The following is a 20,775-nucleotide window of genomic DNA, read 5'->3' on the forward strand; positions in this document are numbered from 1 at the left end:
GAACATCTCAGTTGCATCCACGCAGCTGAACCAAGAGTTGTCGCAAATATGTTGGAGAACAGATAGGGGTGGCATGGGTCTGTCAGAGAGATCCCCTGAAATTTTAGCCAGAGCACTTCCATCTATACACACACGAATGCGTCCGTCGCTCTTTGGCGTCACTACCAGAGGGTTTATAAAAGCAGTAGGCATCTTCTTAATCACACCCCAGGCCTCCCAACGCGAAATTTCATTCGATACCAAATTCCTGAATTTCTTTGGGTAAGGATACAATTTAGTTTTTATGGGACGTTCGTCCGTTACTCCAACCTCGTGCTCGTAGTTAGTTATGCAACCTGGCTTGATATCAAAAAGCGCCTGGTGCTTTAAAAGAACGGATTTCAAACTCTCTCTTTGTGAGGCTGAGAGATCTGAGTAGTTCGCCACAAAATCTTCTATATCTGAATGGGAGGCACGTGTGTTCACTTTAAGCCACTCTTCTGGTGGGAATACATGAACTGCCATTTCTTGGGCACTTGGGAATCTCCCATCATCCAAGTTCGGGGCACGAGCAGCCTTTTCTCTGCAGGTCTTATGCTCATTATGTGCGCTAACCCGTATGGCCTTCCGTCCCCCATCTGACGGGGAAAAATTACACTCAAAATTATCTAACTCCTCAATGAAACTATATGGTTTCTCGCACTCACCATTCAATTCTAAACATCGAACTACTAAATCCTCAGTCTCGCAATCTACAGATCTAAATTTGACTTCTACATCATGAGGATGTTTGAGATGTAGAAGGCCAGTATCATAATCTAACACGGCACGAGATTCTGTAAAGAAGTTGGAACCTAAAATCAAAGATCTGTTCAGACCAGAAATAATGATGCCTAATGTATGAAATTCCTTCCCATGTATCTGAATGACTAACAGCGTCTGGCCTATGATCGTCGCTGATTTACTTCCGAAAGCAGACGTAACCCGTATATTCTTAGCACTCAAAAATGCGGGTGTGGGGTGGCTATTTGAGACGGAGTCCCAAATTTCTTTCGATATAGCTGAGCAAGTTGCTCCTGTATCTAATAAAGAATTAACTTCCTTTCCAAACAAAAGTACATTAATCTCTGGTAGTGATATTACGTTATTACTGGGTAGTTCTTCATTACTTGAATCGAATAAATTCTTAAAAATGCCATTGGCCTCTTCATATACAGCCCTATCTAAATCAATGTGTTCTCCTGTCCTACTTAACAAGGTTAACTTATTTTTGAACATGCCTTCACTGAAATGCTTCTTTGCTATTATTTCTGAACAAAAATTACAGTTTTCTTCTTCCTTTTCTACTACATTTTCAAAAATCTCTTTCACTGCGGTTTCACATGATTCTTCGTATAAATGAATATTTTCTACATTTTCTTCTAAATTACGCACATACTTGGAATTTTTATTTGTCAACTCAGATGTACTCGTATCCTCCATTGTCATCCTAACGTTGTCCCAAGTACATGCGGACAATCCTCATTCTCTGGGAGCAGACGAAGAGGATTGGTTACTCCTGTTCATGTTTTGATTCTGACTGGTAGGAGGAGGCGCCCGGTCATAATGTTCCAGCAGTTGGATCTCCTCGTCCGCATGACGGAAGGAATTTCCCTGAGGTCTATCCGTGTGGCGCGTTCCTCCCCTCCTACCACGGGCTCCACGAATGTTGTTGTTGTTGTTAGAGGAGTGGGAGTTCCCCCCACGTGACCAGCCAGACGACCCACTTCCACTGCTCGGCTGGCGAGGTGGGGATCGCTGGTGGTTGTTATTTTTCGTGTTTTGATGTCTCTTTCTCTGGTAAGGACGCTGGTTTTCTCTCGCTCTATTTTGTTTACGAGCAGCGTGCTTCCCACTGTGGCCAGAGGGGTTATTGTCCTCGTTTTCCATGCTCACTTGGAGCATGTTGACCCCTTTCCTCTGGTTACCCTGGAAGAACTGGTCGCGATTCGTCATCGACGACTGCAGTTCCTGTACAAGATTTAACAACTCTGCGATTGTTTTCGGGCGAGAAGAGACTATCGCCCTAAACAGCCAGTTCGGGAAATGACGCGGAAGTACCTTCAATAATGTAGCGTCAGACATCCTCGGCTCTAATATACTGTTCTTATGTAACAGATCTAGAAGATATTCTGCGGGGGATTTGTGTATACGGTTGTCGAAGTGGGAGGTGAGAATTGTTGCCCTTAGGTTTGCCAGCCGCTCTTCACTAAGGTAGCACTGTTTAAAGTTATGCACAAAATCATTGTAGGTCTGAATCTTGTTCCGGTTAACTTGAAACCATTGGTAGCAAGTATTCCGAATCGCTCTCGGTATGAAGCTGAGCCTCATCTCGTCCGGTACTCCAGTGACCTCAAAGTACCGGTCGAGATCTTGGAGGAAGTTGTATGTTTCGGTCTCAGATTCGTTCCCAGAATACACAGGTAAGGTGACATCCCTGTGTATTAGTCCAAAAGCTGTTGCGAGGTGTTGTCTCGTCTCATGATTACATGAGCGAGACGTCGACGGGACAGGTTCTGTCTCGTGGGAAGTAGCGCGGTTCTCAGGTTGAGAACCAGGCAGATCGCGACTCGAGACATTGTTCGGGGATGGTGGTCTTTCTTGTGCACTGGAGACAGAGATGTTAGCGAGTCTCCCCTCTATAACCTCACTGGTCTCCTTCTGAATGGAGCTCTTCCACTCCTCCATTTTCTTCTCGAGCTGTGCACACACGTCATGAACGGTCTCTTGCATCTGTTGGATGCTGCCGTTGCATTCCGACCTGATCTCATCGAGTGGCGTGTCCTGCACTAGTTCCCCCCGGATCCTTGCTAGTTGGGAAGCGAAATTCACTTCCACTCGCCTGACCTGATTATTCAGCGTAAGAGTGGTCTGTTCGACACGAGACGAGACCTGTCTAACACTGTCAGCAAGTTCGGTGTAATTCTCTTCTAATCTTCGAGTTGTTTCCGTGACACGGGTATTTAGATCCTCCCGAGCGCCTTCAATCTCCCCCCTAAGCTCTACGGTGGTGATCTCTATCCGCTCTGTTAGTTCCCGTTCACTGTGCTCTAGTCTCGAACTCACAGTCTCCAACTGGAGTTCCAGACGAGCATTACTTGACTCTATGGCCTGTTCGAGACGTTTATACATGTCCTTCGTCTCTCTATGTACCTGCTCCAGGCCAGTCTCTACTCTTCTGTCTAATTTCTCTGAACTTTCTTCTATCTTGCTTTCTAATTTGGATACATTTTCTTTTAACCTAACGTCTAAATCTTCCCTTAGGCTTCTATTTTCTTCTTTTAATTCCTCCTTTAGTTTCCTTACATTCTCTTCTTGTTTTAACAAAATCTCCCTGAACATAGCTGCAATAGTCAAATTATTCGAATTATCTATGGTGCTACTCATATTACTGGCTGTGCTAACCTCATTTTGATTTCTGCTGAATTCTTCCCTTTCCTCCCTTAATGGTACTTCCGGCTCCCTACTGTGGACTGGCGGAACGGTATCGACCGCAGCAGCGTCTCCCACAACGCTGACCGGACGCTCGTTAGCGCTCTGAGCGTCATCAAGACTATTCTCTTCAGAGAGCTCCCCAGCTCTCTGAGCGAACTCTTCAAATACGAACTCGTTATCCATATTTCTAACTCTTCGAGCCTGCGCTCGCGTTACCACCATTTACGAGTAAAACGGAATTACAAAACTTTCTTCCCCCCAAAGTTCAAACAAAAACTGAATTCTCTAGTAATGTTTACACAAAAATATTCAAACATAAATAAATTTCAGTACACAAGACACCTACGTTCTTGGAAATTTTCGGGGAGAAAAAAAAACAAACATATACCGAAATTTTACACAAGCCGTATGTTGACCACTTGAGTATATAGAATTATACTCTCTTGCCCTTAACGCTGATGGCGCCACTTCTTATTATTGTGAGGTGCTAGGTGGCCAGAGCCGAAGCTACTGTTTACCTAATGACACCAACACAATATAAAAAAAAATGTTAAAAGGAGAGTGGCTGGGAATATTTAATTAACTGCAATATTTGCATAGAATGCACATAACAAAATATGTGAAAGTTATTTATTCCCTCTTGGAGATCAGGTTCTCTCCTGTAAGGGCCGCCACTCCCTTATAAAGTCGGTAGAGCAAACTATTTATTTATTTCTGTAGAACAGCAGATCTCAGGGCAATCTGCATAACAACCATGCTCAAGGATGCTATAATAGTGAGTCAGTTATACGTTTCAAATAGGTTAAAAGAAAAAAAATTCTATACTTTAAATTTTTACAGGTAGCAGCCTGTATTGATCTCACTATTCATGGCTGTTAGTTTGTTCTTTTGGGCAGAATTCTCTCTGAGCCCCATACAGAGAGATGGTCAAACATACAACATGAAGGGGATGATGTCTCCTTGAATCACACTCCTGAAACAAAGATATCATTAGTGTAGGTACTCACCCTACAGCAATTGAATAAACAGATGTTCTGGAAAGAGCTGACAGATTTATTTCCGACAGAGGGATCAGGAACATTCAACATGGTAGATGCGAGGATCATATCACACTTTATACACTAAATACTTATCACCTTTGTAGTGCACTATCACATAAACACGTTACTTAGATATTTTGATATACTTAATAATTTATCACACTAAAAAAAATAAAATGAATGAGAAATTAATGTAGAATAAATCAAAACAAGAAAGGTCTGTCTGACCTTTAAATAAAAAAAAAACTTATATAGAGATATTTACAGAATTATGTTATCTCCTCATATTTTTAGTTTCTCGTCTCTAACTGTTCTGTAGGAGAGATGTATTTTATTGTCGAAGAAACATATTTCACTTTTGTTGTTGGTAGACAACACACACTGAAGATACAAATAAACAAGAATTTTATATGCTGATGCACTGTTCAAACTTTGCTAGACGTACTCAAGTTCTGAATTTGATTGAACACAGTGTCCTCCTCGATGCTCATTCCACTATATGAAAATGTTCTGGTAGAAGATCAGTTATGCTGAATTCTAGCCGTTCAAGGAACGAATGTTTACTATCTCCAAAATAAAAGCAAGCAAATTAATTACTTGCAGCCTTGTGCTTAAATGTCCAAGGACAGGCACGGTGTACTGGCTTTACCGGCCTTGTTTATATATCTCTACTTGAGATATGCTAGGATATATCTTTCTCTCATATTTGGTGAAATGGGTTGTCCCATATTAACAATGGGTTTGCGAATGAGCTTTAAATTATGTGAGCTCTACTGAGTGACGGTAGCACTCAGAGCAATGGACGAAAAATGTATATAATGATTTCAAACTTTTAAACTTCCATTGTCACTGAAATAATATAAGCACCACTGACGTATCACTTAAAATATGTGTAAGTAACACACTGTATGCCACTGGACTATTTCATGTTTTGAAGAAATTTTGTACAACTCACTCGCGATACAGTTGTTCACAGGACAAATCCCGGGGAACCGAACAATTGTTCACACCGTGTCCTGGGTCTTGAACTCTGTACAGGAAGTCTGGTGACTTCCTACTACACTGCTAACTATCTCTTGTTACTTCACGAGTCTAGCTTCAACTACCACGTTCTCCAAGGAAAACGAGTATATCTTTCTGGCAAAACACAGGAAACGAAGAAACTCGCTTCTCCCAGCACCCTTTGACAAAAGTTCATGCCTTGCGGCGAATATTGCGGGTGGTCTCCTGTGTCAATGCCCGTCTTCAGCCACCATTCGTATCCAACTTCACCTTTCTTGGCTGATACGTGCTGCCCCTCCTCCTAATAGCGGCCAGCACGGAAGTTTTTGCTTACAGCAGAAACTATGACAGATTTCCGCCTACTTTTGTTTTCCTTTGCTATTTACAAACAAATAAAGTATAGAAACATATGACATTATACATTAAAATAAAGTTAAACATACAAAGAATACATATTTATACAATTTATTGACTGTCATCTCTCTCAGAAGCAGCAGTACACCCAATTTCTGTGGCCGTCGTTCAAACCGTCTGCTAACTAATGCAGCCATGCTTGCTTGGAGAGAGATTGAAGGAAACATCTTTGTTAATTATTTATTTTTCACAAATACAAGATCTAAGTGTCTTGTTCGATAAGGGAAACACGTTGTTAAATTAACAGAATTTTATACGGTCTTTCCAAGAACGAGTATAGCTTAGTACGTAAATATTAATAATAAACACAGAAAATAAGTCAAATTAAAGTATACATTTTCAAATTGGTGTTGCATGGTGGGAACCAAGCAAGAGGCTCGCTAGCCAGGTTACTGGTTTTTGGTGAACAGGGGGGGAGGAAGAGACGCTGACACTCGGGACATAGGAACTCACACCTATAGAAACCAAAATTTTCACATGTAGAAGTGAAAAAGTTTATGGCATTTTAAACAATACGAACTCCGTGTTCCAACACATTGTATCAAACCCAGTGTAGATTCACCAAAGGAAGACTATAGGCTCTTCCTGGGTATACTATGCTTATTTAGTTTCTATTCTGGGTATTTCTTTCCGTGGTGAGTTGAGATAGACCTCCCATCCTGTAGTAAAGGCGACAGTCAGTCGGGAAAGGAAAAAAAAAAACTTCTCTTAGCTCTAGCTCTCTTCCAGCGTTCTGAAAATCTATATGATTCTTATAGAATCTTCTCATTTTTATTTAATTAATCTTCATCTCTGCTTTTTATTCATTATCTTCCATCATCCCCTGTTAGTTATGCATAATGCAACAACGAAGTAATTATATGCAACACATTAATACATTATATAAGTCATATAAATGGAATAAACACAAGGAAATAAATACCATATAACACAATATTGTATTAATATTTACGTACTATGCTAGGTGTTTCACACTTCATCACAAATAATTCAATTTATATGCACAGAATATACTAATATTAAGCAAATAATTATTCCACAAAATATCATATTTACATATACATATGCAAATGTGCCCTTCATCTGCATTTTGATATGCAGATGATGTAGAAGGGCATCGGCCCTCTACAGTATCTATAAATCATTTCCACTTAGAGACGGAAAAAATAATTTTAAAAAATATCGAGTATTAGTTGAGTAACACCATGGGTAGTACTTTGATTTCCAAACAGTTAATATAGTCGAAGCCGGTGGTGTGATTCTGTAATCCAATGGTTCTCAACCTTTTCGAGTCTAGCGCCCCTTTGGGTGTATGGGAATGTTCTGAGTATCTCCTGCCATCTTGACCCAATACACTTATGCACAAGGCTGAACGTAGGACTTGGACGAAGCAATTTAAGAACCACAAAAAAGGCTTCAATTCTTAAAAACAGCTTGAAGAATAAAAGTGTGTTATAAAATAAAAGGAAATTTTATTTTTATAATTTGTTTTACATTAGCCATCTTTTCCCTTACCCCGAAAAGGACTTTTTAATTTTTTAAAACATACGCTTGTCCTCCTCGCTTTCGAACAAACAGAGATCAACGAGCATTTCTATGATCGACTTTCTTTTAAAGAAAAAAAGAATCTAAATCCGTATTATAATCAGTGTATTATTATTATTATTATCATTATTATTATTATTATTATTATTATTATTATTATTATTATTATTATTATTATTATTATTATTATTGTTGTTGTTATTTGTAAAAAAGTCTGAACTTCCGATAATTTGTAAAAGGCATAACGGCTTTGTCCACACTGAGAAAAATCCATTATCCAGACAGCGGTATATTGTACAAATATACGGATTCTTATGTTTACTATGGAAATCAGTACGAGGCATATGTTATCCATATGCTACATACTTTTCCCACTTAGATGTTACATCATACTGTTGCAGGATATATGAGATCTAATGCGACCTATACGCGTACACATATGCATGAAGAAACCGCTCAACTTGCATGAAAAATGATAAAACCACAGGCAAGTTGATCGTGTATGGTCTCGTTCATGCATGTTGAAAGTTTTCAAAATCTTATGTAAACTTGAGTGATGGTTTTGCCGTTCTTCATGCATGTTTACCGTGTATGTGTTCGTTCATGCAAGTTGGTTGTTTTACGTTTAGGTCCGCCAATCATGGCAGCGGAAGAAATCACGTGACTCTTTCCTCCGTAATACCAAGGTTGTTGAAGATGGAGATATACAAAGAACTACGATGTTTGTGGAAGGTAAAATCAAAAAAGACTACTTTGTGGAGAAGGACGTAAAGAATTCTGCATATGAAAAACTGTTAAAAAGCTGAGAGAGTTTCAACCTGACGCCGCACTTGATGATGTTAAAAGGAGGATAAACACGTTGAGCTCCAACTACAGAAGAGAGCACAACAAAGTGAATAAAAGCAAATTAAGTGATTCTGCCGCTGATGAAGTTTACATGCCGAAGTTATGGTACTACAGGGGTGTAGCTAGTAGGTTTATCTAGGAGGAGCCCGTCATTTTTAAGGGGCAGCTACAATGAACAAAGCAAAAACAACAACAACAACAAAAAAAAACGCGTTACAGCTAGAGATTTTTAAGCCTAAAAAAGCGGAAAATTTTGATTTAGGTCCGAAATACTAAAAACGCTGTTTTTTAAAGCTTTATTTCTCCATAAATATTGTGCACCAGGTAGTTTTTACTATGCTTAACCAAGGACTACTGCCCTTGACCAATCGTTAAACCTTTGTGCAAATCTATTTCAATTTAAGCCCTTGTACACAGAACATATCTACATAAGACTGATTTTCTTTGAAATTTCACTTAATTTCTTTAAGATTTTCTGACAAAAATATTTATTTATTATTCGTAACTAAAAAACAACATAATTATTTTATTAACAGCTATATCTCACTTCCTGTTTTACAACAAGTGGCGAAAAAAGTGAATGAAATCCAAACTGAATAAAAACGTTGTTTTTTTTCACCATATTTTCCATCTGATAAAACATGTTTTTTTAAAACAGTTGACAGCATATGAAAATATAATGTTCTTACAAATCAGTTTAGTGTATTTGTTTTGTACCAGTATTTATAGCACTGTACCTTGTTGAAACGTTTGTCTTCAAACTGCCAAATATAAATCACAGTAAATTGTGTAATTTGCTTTACAAAAAAAAAAAAAAAAAGTATTTTTCGAAGTCCATTTGTTTGTTATGCAGTTTATATTGACACAAATCTAAAGAAGAATTACACGCACAAAATATTATAAATAGTGTGTATTAGTATAGTTCCATTATCTAAACCTTTTCCAACCAATTTCAACATGATCTGCACAGGAGCACTAGATCAATCGATTGTAGCAGATGTGATAGCAAGCTGTGCATTTGGTCATTGCTTACACGGAAGAGATAGGCCTGCTATACTACCGGTATTTTACAATCGGTAAATAATTTACCGTAAATTATTAATGAGACGCTATATGTAAACTTTGTTATTTTTAAATGACTGAAGCGAGGTAATCTTACGATGATGTTTTAGAAGCTGGTCATTTGGGCGTGCAGGAAATCATTTGGGGGGACTAGCCCCGATGCCCCTTCCCCCGTGTCTACAGCCCGGTGGTACTACGGTGAACTTTCATTTTTATCGAATCCGGAAGAAACCGGTGTTTCTTCCAGACCTGTTTTTGGGGGCACTGACCCCCGGAGCTCTAAGATTGCCCTTCCCCGGAATGGACCAAAATAATACGTCTATAATGTAATAATAAATAGAATAGTGTCAGCAGTGCCCCCCGGAATACTAAGTGTGCCCCTTCCGGAACATTGTTTCTGAAAGAAACACTGGAAGAAACACGTGTAAGCAGAAGCAACCTAGATGAACATAGCAGTGATGAAGACCCTGATGAGTTATCTCCACAGGTAAGTAAAAAAAAAATCATTATTGCAATTAGTTTTATTTTCATGCTTATTCCTGTGTACTGACATGTATAATTAACAGACCTCGATCGTTACTACTTGTTGGTAGCAATCATATTGTCTTGCCATTCGACTCTTCCCGGTCCCTGTTCTCCACATTTCTCACACTACTTGTAGTAAGTTAGACAGCATGTTGGTATGTGTGGGCAAAAAATTCTTCCAACATGCATGATGAAACAAATCTTTCATGCATGTTGGTCATGCAAGTGTGTACGTGTTTGGGGCGCTTAATAGTCTTCTGTATATTACATACATATACGTATGTTACATACTTCAGCTAGGTCTATATGTTACATACGTCCATCCGTATGTGAGATCCTGACCGCCTATACATACCGTTCTTTCTTTCGTACTGAAGGTACGTATATTCGAAACATTCATACGTAAAGAACGTATAAAATATACTTTTTCGGTTATATGTCCGTTGTACGTTGTTCAAAAACTACAGGATTTACACATGTAACCTACGTTTTTAGGTACGCCACATGTGTTTTTTTTCCTCAGTGCAATAATAAGAAAAAGTCTAACAGATCATGAAATCTCAAACGCCCCTTAAATAGTTTATCGTCTCCCAATCAACGCTTTTTGTTCCAGCGCCCTCTTTGGAAACAAGAACGTGGGGATCCACCGGGTCCGTACCCCACCAAACTTCGTGACTCAACATACATTTGTACATTTTCTCATTAAAACCAGGGGTAAAAATGAATCTGAAAAGGTAGGGGGACGGATGACGTCATGCCGTCTCCCATGCCTATCTTTGCTCATTGTTTTTTGTTTTTTTTTTTTTTTTTTTAGGAAGTGGAAGGACGCCATTCATAATTTTTGGAAGTAGAGAAACGGCATCCTCTAGCGTTCCCCCTTACTTTTACACCTAATTAAAATTATACTTGTTTAATAGGAAAATGCTTGATGTAGCATGAAAATGATCTTACAGTTAGTCTATATTCATTCTTTTACAAAAACAATCTAGTTCTATCATTTTTTCCTGAAAATATAGGGTGAAATTATTTTACAATTACTTATCGTCATTTTAGATGCAGAATAATGCATGTTCAATACTGCATAGACGTAGTGGCTCGTAGTATTATTAGGCTCTTTCCCCCAAGTTTCGACCACTTCAACAAAAATTTCTGCTTGCGCGCCTGTATAACCTACCACATTAAAGAACAATATTTTACATAACTCTTTCAGCAAAGTAGACTTTGAAAAAATCACTAATGAATCAGAACCTAATTTCAAAAGTCTTGCTTTAAAAAAAACAAAGAAAAAGGAAAAAGAAAAAAACAGGAAAAAGAGAAACAGTGTGTACTCAAGCGTTCATATATATATATATATATATATATATATATATATATATATATATATATATATATATATATATATATATATATATATATATATATATATATATATGTGTGTGTGTGTGTGTGTGTGTGTGTGTGTGTGTGTGTGATTTCTTTACAAAGAGCTTACCATTTTTTCCATGAAATTAAATCACGTTTCACTTTAAATTGTTGGCAATGCCTTCTAGCATTTCCGCTTTACCTTATTTCTTCAAGTGTTCTTGATTATGCAAATAATACAGGCAACACGAAAAAGAAATTCACATTGTATGATGGTGTATTAAATCAATGGCGTGTAATAATAATAATAACAACTGCTACTATAATAATCATAATCATCTACAAAAATCAGTAATACTAGACATCTGTCATATGGTCAGAAAATTCTTTGGAAAAGAAGAACTCTTCAAATAATCTGCATTTGCCAGAGACGGCCATGAGATTACTAAGCAGTGTTTCCACATTCCTAGCTCTGAAATGGGCTGAAAAATAGTACCAAATTGAAACAAAAAGGGCTGAATTCATTATTTTATACCAATGTAATACATGGCTCTATAACACGAAACTAAAAGAGGTAAAGTTCTAGAGCCCCCCTCCCCCATTCTTCCAAGAGTCCGAATCAAGAAAGTATTGTTTTTAAAAACATCCAAATAGGAGGACCCCGAACAACCGTGGAAGTAGATGAAGCTTTGTCACAGCTAAGAAATAGAACAGAGAGGTTATTATCGTTTTAATGTAGAATCTTTGCAACGGCACACAAATTATAGACTTATTTGAGCACACGCTGGTCTTCTTCGGAATGTTCAACACTTGGTTCAACCTCTGTGTGCTTTTGTTTCAAGATTTCAAGCTAAAATTTCCACCACACTGCTTCTTTCTCGTCTCCTTTATTCGCGGCGCGGATGTGCCCATCTAGCGTCATTTGTTTTCCCGGTATAGTTCGAATTACGAATTTTTCACACAAAGTTCGTAGCGTTATGCGGTGCAACAACACAGAATGAATGTTCAACAGCATTTCTTAAGGGTCCAACACACAGTATGAGTTACCTGAGATGTAGAGAAAGTCTTACTAACATTTTTGAAAATGTGACAAGTATTTCTTAAATGGTACTAAATTAGGTAGAATTGTACCAACTTTTTCACAAAAGGGGCTGAAAATGCCAGCGTGGTACCGACGGGACGATGAATGACAAAAAGGGCTGAATTTGGTACATTTGTAGCAAGTGTGGCAACATTGTTACTAAGTTGAAACTGGTTTGAACCGTGATGCAATAATAATAATAATAATAATAATAATAATAATAATAATAATAATAATAATAATAATAATAATAATAATAATAATAATAATAAGGCTTAAAAATTTGAGGATTCATTGTCACAGAATAGTTCAATATTGAATATTATTAGTGCCAATTGAATCCCATGAGAATTCTCATAATATCAATCTACTTCTAAGATTGCTTTATATTATTTATCTCCTACTTGATATTCCTAAAAGTATCTTACACAATAGTTTTCCAGCAAGGACTCTATGCACCCCTCATATCTTTCATGTGAGGATTTATAATATATCTCTAATCATAATGATCTATAGGCTGTTTGTGACCGGGTCCGGGGTTCAAACCCTGCTCCCGCCAAGTGAACTTTGTGGTGGACAAACATTGTGTGCGTGGGTTTCCCCGGGGTTCTCCCGTTTCCTCCCACTTTCTTCATTCCATCATTTCATTCATTTCTCATCATCACCGTCTCCTTTAGCCTAACCGGCATAATCGTGGGACGTAAAACTCAAAAATTTCATTTTATTTCATTTGCTAATCGCTTAGCCACGAAGGAACTCTGCAGTGTTCACATTTTATACATTTTAAAAACTTTTTATACGAGGAGCATGCCGAATGTTTTTAGATATTAAAATTCAAATAGAATTGCCGGCGGGAGTTCATGTGGTTCGGATTCCGCGTTAATCCGTAGGTCCACGTCTCACATAGCCTCGCTGCTGAACGGGACGTAAAACTCAAAAATCACTCAATCATCACTCAAATAGAATTGCCGTACTGAGACGCATCATGTTTAAAAGCGTATCCCTCTAGTGATGACTGCAAGGCTGCAGGTTTTTTTGTTTTTTTTGTTTTTGTTTTTTTTTTTTTTTTAAATTAGAGGGCTGGAAGTATAGGTTCGTTTCAGCACTGTCAGTCGGCAACAATAAAGCTCAAGCGATATGATTTTTGTGCAATTATCTTTTACTGTTTTAAGTACGGTTTAACGCAAAAGCAGTGCAATGATTGTTAGGAAAGTGTTTCGATGACACTGGCCCTTCACGCGCAACTGTTTTTAATTGGTTTGCGGAATTTGAACGCGGCTGAAAAAGCCTCACAGATAAGCCTCTCATTGGGCGCCCTAGCACCGCAATTATGGATGAAAATGTCGCAGCTTTGTGAAAGAGGATCGCCACATCACATACAAAAAAACAGAGTCAACCTTGAAATTCGGATCAACTGCAGCCCAGTTCATAATAAAAGATACTTTTGGTCTTTCTACGCGTTGCAACCGCTGTGTTCCACATGTGCTTACGCCTGAGCAAAATCATAACTGCATGGAGTATGTTTAAAAAAAAGAATTCACAGGGGAAAAGCAAAGACGTTTACATATAACCACAGGCAATGAAATATGGATTTAAAACTATGATTCTGAAACAAAACAGCAGTCGACAGTGCGGTGTTTTGAACATGAAACTCTACCTTCGAAAGTTAAACGAGCACGGAGCGTGGGTAAAAGTTACGGTGGCATTTTTTTTTCTAAACACATAGCAACTATATAGTTAGATTATCGACGTGCAGTGACAGCAGAGTGGTACATTACTTATTAACTTCTGAGCGTCTTTGAAGCTTGGAGATCCGTCCACCAAAAGTCTCCACTGTCTCACTTTCTTCTTCACCACGACCATGCACGGCCACACAGCAGCGAAAGCTTTGGAGTGTCTACAGGAAAGTGAGGGGTTCGTATTCTTCTGCACCCGGATTATTCTCAGATTTAGCTCCGTGTGACTTAGAGGCTATCATAGCGTATAATAATGAAATTTTTGATAATCCAGAAAACGATTTTTTTTTTTAAATACTTTATTCGTGGTTTTTAAGAATGAAAATGTGGATTGATACTTTTGGGGACTATTTTGAGAAAATGGAAAATGTTCTATGTAAATAAAGAGATTTTTTAAAGAGTGTCTAAACTTTCAGCATGCTCCTCGTATATTTGTAGCCAATTCCTATCGACAATGAGATCTCAGAAACCACAAACTCTAGAAATACGCAGTCTTCAGTGAACAATTGCAAATATTTTGTAGATCTGCCAGTTCTCATTGATTTAAAAAAAGGTGCCGTTATTTTTCTATTCAACATTTTAGAGATCATTTTCACCCCATAAGATTAACATTGTCGCTAGAGCGTTGATAAAGTTGATATCCTTGTGTTAGGAAACGAGTAAAAAAGCTATATATAGCAGGTTGATGAACATTGCAGATGCTTTGTTTTAAACTGACTGACAAAAAAATATTTCATGATTGCAACTTAAAACGCCTGTAGAGCTGCAATGAGGCGTATTCAAAGAAAAAAAATATTTCTCTTTGACATCATCTATCAGTTCTCCAAGTTCGTCACAAATTCATTTCAACGCCTGTATATTAAAATGTTATTCTTATATGTTTGTCTGTAGCAATCATTCCCTTTGTAAGTCATCACGTCCTTTACTCATGTCTGTAAAGGTATATGTACACTCATGTCCAAAATTATTGTCGCATGTCTATAAATATGTTGTAGGAATATAATTTGCTAGCAAATTCGTCCCGTAGTTCTTACAATGTTATTGTGTGTATAATCGGCAAAGACATGTATGTGGCGAATTTCATGTCAAAAGAGCAGTAAATAAGAATAATAAAACGAAAATAAAACTTTCTTGTCCATTTAGCTACATTTTGTTTTACTCATTCTAATTTTCGTATTTATAATTCTTTTCCTATACATTTCCCGATTATACACATAGTAGCAGTATTAAAAGTACCATTCAAAATCATTATCAAATTATATTCTTACAAGAAGACAATTATAGATATGCGACAATCATTTTGGACATGAGTGTACATATATAGTGAAGAAGTGAGAAGGAAATTCGTGCTCATATTAGGATGATGAGTTATGTGTGTATAGAAAAATTTAATAAGAGCTAAAAGCTGTTAATGGGATTATGTTAGTGCTAAAGTCGTTACAAAATCAAGACACTATCTTCTTCAACAGATTATTTGAATTACTGGTAGATTTATATACCAGTCACTGATGAAATGGGTTATGGATCATGGGTCACGACTATTATCCTGGTCATCCAGATCTGGGTCTCGTTTCTCTGACCTGGACAGAGAGACCCAGTGACCTAGGCAGATCCGGCGATGCAGAACAAGCTGTTGGAACATTACAGCAGAATTTCCTAGTTGATTATTGATGTTCACTAATAGAATAATTAACACTTCTGATCAGAGCATATACAGTTATTTATTAAAAACTAGAATACAGTGTAATGGTTTCGACAACTTAACATTATCTTCATCAGACACTAACTCAGTGAGCGTGTCTGATGAAGATAACGTTAAGTTGTCGAATCCGTTACACTGTATTCTAGTTTTTAATAAATAACTGTATAACTCTGGTCAGAAGTGTTAATTATTCTATTAGTGAGTTCCAGAGACGTGATGATAGAGTTGATGTTCACTATTCGAGCTCGAGCATTCATTTGTTTAATTCTCGATGTAACATTTCTTAATCAAGAAACCATGCTCTCAACATTTCATGTTTTCACAAGTATAATTTCTTGTTAATTTGTTTTCCCATACGTGGTTTTTGAACGTGGCATAGCTATACAAAAAAGAATTAACACAACATTGTTTGATCTCAGCGGTATCTTTTTATATTCTGAACGACGAGTTTTTGATGTCGATTCGACTTGGACGATCGCACACAAGAGAACGTGTAAATTGCCTTTTCTGTGATTCTGACGAGCTTGTACTCTGATAAATCTTGTAGTTATCTTTTAGTGCAATGTTTGACACAGAAACGCAAACAACAAGTGAAAAAGCAATGAGAGAGAGAGCAGAAAATCTTGCTTGTTAGAATTGCATCAGTAACCTCACACATAACACGTAACCTCACATTGCATCAGTAGCTCATGTGCATAACGACTTTTCGCCTCCGGATCCTATCGGGTCATTCGGGGCCATGGGTCTGCCCGTTCATACCGGGTCACTCCAAGTCACGCCAAGAGTCCGAGAAAAAATGAAATTAAATCTTTAAGTTTTACGTCCCACGCTTATGCCGGTTAGGCTAAAGAAGACGGTGATTATGAGAAATGAATGAAATGGTGGAATGAAGAAAAAGGGAGGAAACGGGAGAACCCCGAGGAAACCCACGCACACGGTGTTTGTCCACCACAAAGTTCACTTGAAGAGTCCGAGAAGTACATGGATCTAAGTCATGGGTCTCACTGTTTCTGCGTCTTCCGGGTCACGGGTCACTGGTATACACAACTTAATATAAACAATTCACGTGTCAAACTAGTTCTTCTGAAATCGGTCATGGATACAGTGGTGATTTCAAATTTCCCACGAGAGAAATCTCCAATATACGGGGAGTGAAAAGTAGTAGTACAAAAATATTAGTAACTCACATTGGGTACAATCGAACATATGTTTCCACGGGAGAAATTCCATAGTTTCGGAGGGAAACTACCGCGGTCTACCCCTGAAATTATTACTAATATATCAGGATTTAACGACCTCCTTTCCCCGACATAGAAAACATCTTCTAGTAAAATGATGAAAAATGAACTTGTTTAGTTTCATATCTACTCTTTCGAAGAATCATCCGGAAGATTTAAAAAAAAAAAAAAAAAGTGATTTTGCTGTCCACGCATCCCTACATGATATCTCTGTCAGCACCAGATGTGATTGTCGTTTGCATAAAATGCTACGGGAGCCGCAGTGGCTGAGTGGTAGAGTACCCAACTCGCTCCAAGTAAACTTTGTGGTGGACAAACACCGTGTGCGTGGGTTTTCTCGGGGTTCTCCCGTTTCCTCCCACTTTCTTCATTCCACCATTTCATTCATTTCTCATAATCACCCTCTCCTTTAGCCTAACCGGCACAACCGTGGGACGTAAAACTCAAAACTTTCATTTCATTTTATTGCATAAAATGCTACGCCCAAAGTAGTGATTCCGACAGCTCGTGGATATAATGACTAAACAGATTATTATAAGTTTTTTTTCTGTCACATTTCTAACGTCTATTTTAAATATTTTAGAACAGTTTTCCCCAACTGATGAGTTCGCGAACCTCTGGTGGTCCATGGCATGAGTGGTCATTTTACCAGGGGGACTTTACACCTGAGCCACCCCTGAAATCATCGCTGCGTGATTTATAAGATATGTAAATAGTGCCATGGAACCCCTGTATAAATATATTGTATGCTTAAAATATAAATAAAAATGTTAATATTGCTATCTATCTCTAAAGTCTCAAGTATTAGTTTTACGCAAACACTGAAATTTAAAGGTGTGGGGTCCGTAGCTTGCCTTAAAAAAAAAAAAAAAAAAAAAAAAAAAGATATGTAACTCTAAAGTAGTTGAGACCACTGCTTTAGAAGATCACACTTAGACCCTATGTTTTTGTAATTTTAATTATATTCAAAATTTTGACAGAAATGAATTATAGTTGCCATGACATACTCGTAAACATATTTTGTAATAAACAAATTATATTAAACAATTCATGAAATACACTAGTGTTTATATAGGTTACAATGTCAGAAGATACTGTTAGCTATACATAATATTTATGTATACTTTATACGTCAAGAATAATAGATAAATGTTTTTTCTTTTTTTTTTCTTTTTTTTTTTTTTTACTTACCTGGATGACGTTCACTCCCTCTAGTGACGAACTGGATATATCTGTATGACTGTTTTTCACTTCTTATAGAAGCGGGCACAAACAAAAATTATAACACCACCTGACTTACGTCACGAATACACATATGCATACATACATACATACATGAATGCATATATACATAACAGTAGAAGAGAAGAGAACACTCGTTTACACACGATCACCTATGCCTTCTGTATCTGACAGGCTGAGGTATTTTTATCATACTGCATGTATCTCAAGTTCAGAGTCTGTATTTTTTTAAAAAAAGAAGTATCTTTGAAATGAAGCTTGAAACAGTGATGAATCAAGCATTAATGACTATGCTTTTCCAGCGTCAGCCCTCAAGCTATCTTCATATATTTTTTTTTCTAAATCTGCCTTTCTTTATTGATACTTTTTTGTGTGTGTCTACCTGCCTGTAATGTTTTCTTTTCCCATTGCTTCATTTCCTTCCTCTCCTGCAATACAACTTTTGGCGCTTAAAACTGACGAGGAAAAAGCTTCATTCTTTTTCGCTTCTCAGAAAATGAGGTGTTAACCTGACAAGGTAAATCACGTAGGCAAGAATTTGGGTCTACAGGAACTTTTAACGATAAATGTAGAAGGAAATTGAATGAAAAAAAAAAAACTGGTACCACTGCTAACATTTAACGAAAAGAAACCGAAGTAATTTTTTTTATTATTCTTTATGGGCTTAATGAACCGTAAAGTGGAAGATGTGTTGAAATGTGGCGCATAAAAGAAATCGACAAAAAGATATTCCTAACTGGAAATATAATGCGCCTTGCTTATAAGAACGTTTAATGAGAAAGTTATAGTATAAGTGCATCGGCTCACATTTATATGCTGATAACTGCGAGGAAATTTATTAGAGATTTACTGTATGTTCAAGAGAAATGAATGTGTTATAGGCCTACAAGTTTCAAAATGCCATAGCTAAAAGAGGCTCTATTCTCTTTCTACGTATCATATAACTACTGTATTGATCTGAACAGATGAAACCGGGGTTACTTGAGTCAAAGGGCTATTTCAGCCAATCCCACCCCCTAAAAAAATTCACTGCTCATTTACTATGCACAGCAGGACCATGAACTTCTGCTCGGTTGTTTGTTGTTGTTGTAGACCGGTTTCAAAATGCCATACTGTAGCTAAAACTGACTTCCTTCTTTTTCTATTTATTATAACTGTTGTATTGACCAGATTGACCAGAGGGGTGTTCAGAAAGTAAGGTTACAAAGTCTGCAGTAAAACGTGTATATATCAGCGGCGGCTGGTACTACATGTTGCATGGTTGTGCAACCGGATTTTTTTAAATAATAAAGATATGTTTAAGCATTAAAGTAGTGTATCAGTAAAAAATGAACCATTGCTTTTGAGCGCAATTCAGTATTGATGCATTTGTTTTAAAAATCAATTTAAAAAACTGAAAGAAAGAGAGAAATTTACATTTCCAGTTGCAGCGAGTGTTGCCACTGGAAGCAGTAACATTGAGCGTATGACAGCGAGCACCTATCTCTTAACATGAGGAGGTGGATTTATTCTTGCATCGCTGCTATCCTCCCGTATTGCCCTCTTCCAGTTGCTCCTTCGTCCGCAACTGGCATATAGTCAGCTTCTGTAGTAGTTACGAATTCCTCCGCTTGGCAGCGCTTGACTCAATTGATAGAGTGAGTGAGATATAGACGCTTGGAAGAAAGAAGTTATTCACAAAACAGAAACTCGCAAAGAACAAATACGTGTCTGGTGGTAGCAGGGCCGGATTCAGGCTGAATGTTTGGGGAAGAGCGGTCGTTCCAAGTCAATAGATTTTATTGTACATTTGTAACACAAAGTTGAAAATTCTTGAGATAGATTTTATTTTTAAAATAAAAAAAAATATCCTATTCTTGGGGGGGGGGTGCGATCGAGTCTCGAAGAAGAAAATGTCTTACCACTGGTCAAATTCCTTACCGACGGGAGCTCACGTGGTTCGGATTCCACGTTAATCAGTAGGTTCACGTCTCATATAGTCTCGCTGTTGAACGGGACGTTAAGCCCAAAACCAACTTAACTCAACTGGTCTAATTCCTAACTCTGTGTCTATCGTGTACATGATCTCCTTACACGATTTTCGGCGGAGAGCATAAAAAATTAATCTCAAATCATTCACTTTCAATACTCATCTATCTTCTTTAGCGTAAATTGCTGGGATGTTAAACTATTAGGAATAAAATCTTAGATTTCACGTTTGTTTATAGTAGAACAGCAGATAAAAATACGTAGTTACTGAAAATGGACTTTTTGTCCCTTATATTCGTACAAAGATGTCTTATCAAACGCTTGCAGTGACTTGAATTTAGAGGTAAATGCAGAGAAAACTAAATACATAGAAGTGCATCGGGACTGCAATACTGCAAATCATGGATGCGTTAACATATTAAATAATAATAGTTTTGATAAAGTGGATAGCTTCAAATATCTCGGATCAATATTAACAGACGAAAATCATATTCACAAAAAAATTAAATGTCGATTAAAAGCAGGGAATTCGTGTTATTATTCAGTTCAAAATCTCTTG

The 20,775-nt window shown here is 37.5% G+C and overlaps 1 protein-coding gene across 2 annotated transcripts in view; it reads right to left on the minus strand.

Moving 5' to 3' along the window:
- CAH9 (Carbonic anhydrase 9) overlaps positions 1-18,649 on the minus strand; it is a 152,842-nt gene extending 134,193 nt beyond the window's left edge. The window contains exon 1 of one of the 2 annotated variants that reach the window (XM_081749143.1): positions 18,198-18,649. The gene's annotated coding sequence lies outside the window, so the exon portion shown is untranslated. The remainder of the gene's footprint in view (positions 1-18,197) is intronic. The other variant, XM_081749141.1, reaches the window with a different exon arrangement.
- Between the last annotated feature and the right edge of the window lie 2,126 nt (positions 18,650-20,775).

This window comes from Thermobia domestica, chromosome 2 (genome assembly GCF_964235325.1).
Source record: "Thermobia domestica chromosome 2, izTheDome1.hap1.1, whole genome shotgun sequence".
In the NCBI taxonomy this organism is placed as follows: Eukaryota; Metazoa; Arthropoda; class Insecta; order Zygentoma; family Lepismatidae; genus Thermobia; species Thermobia domestica.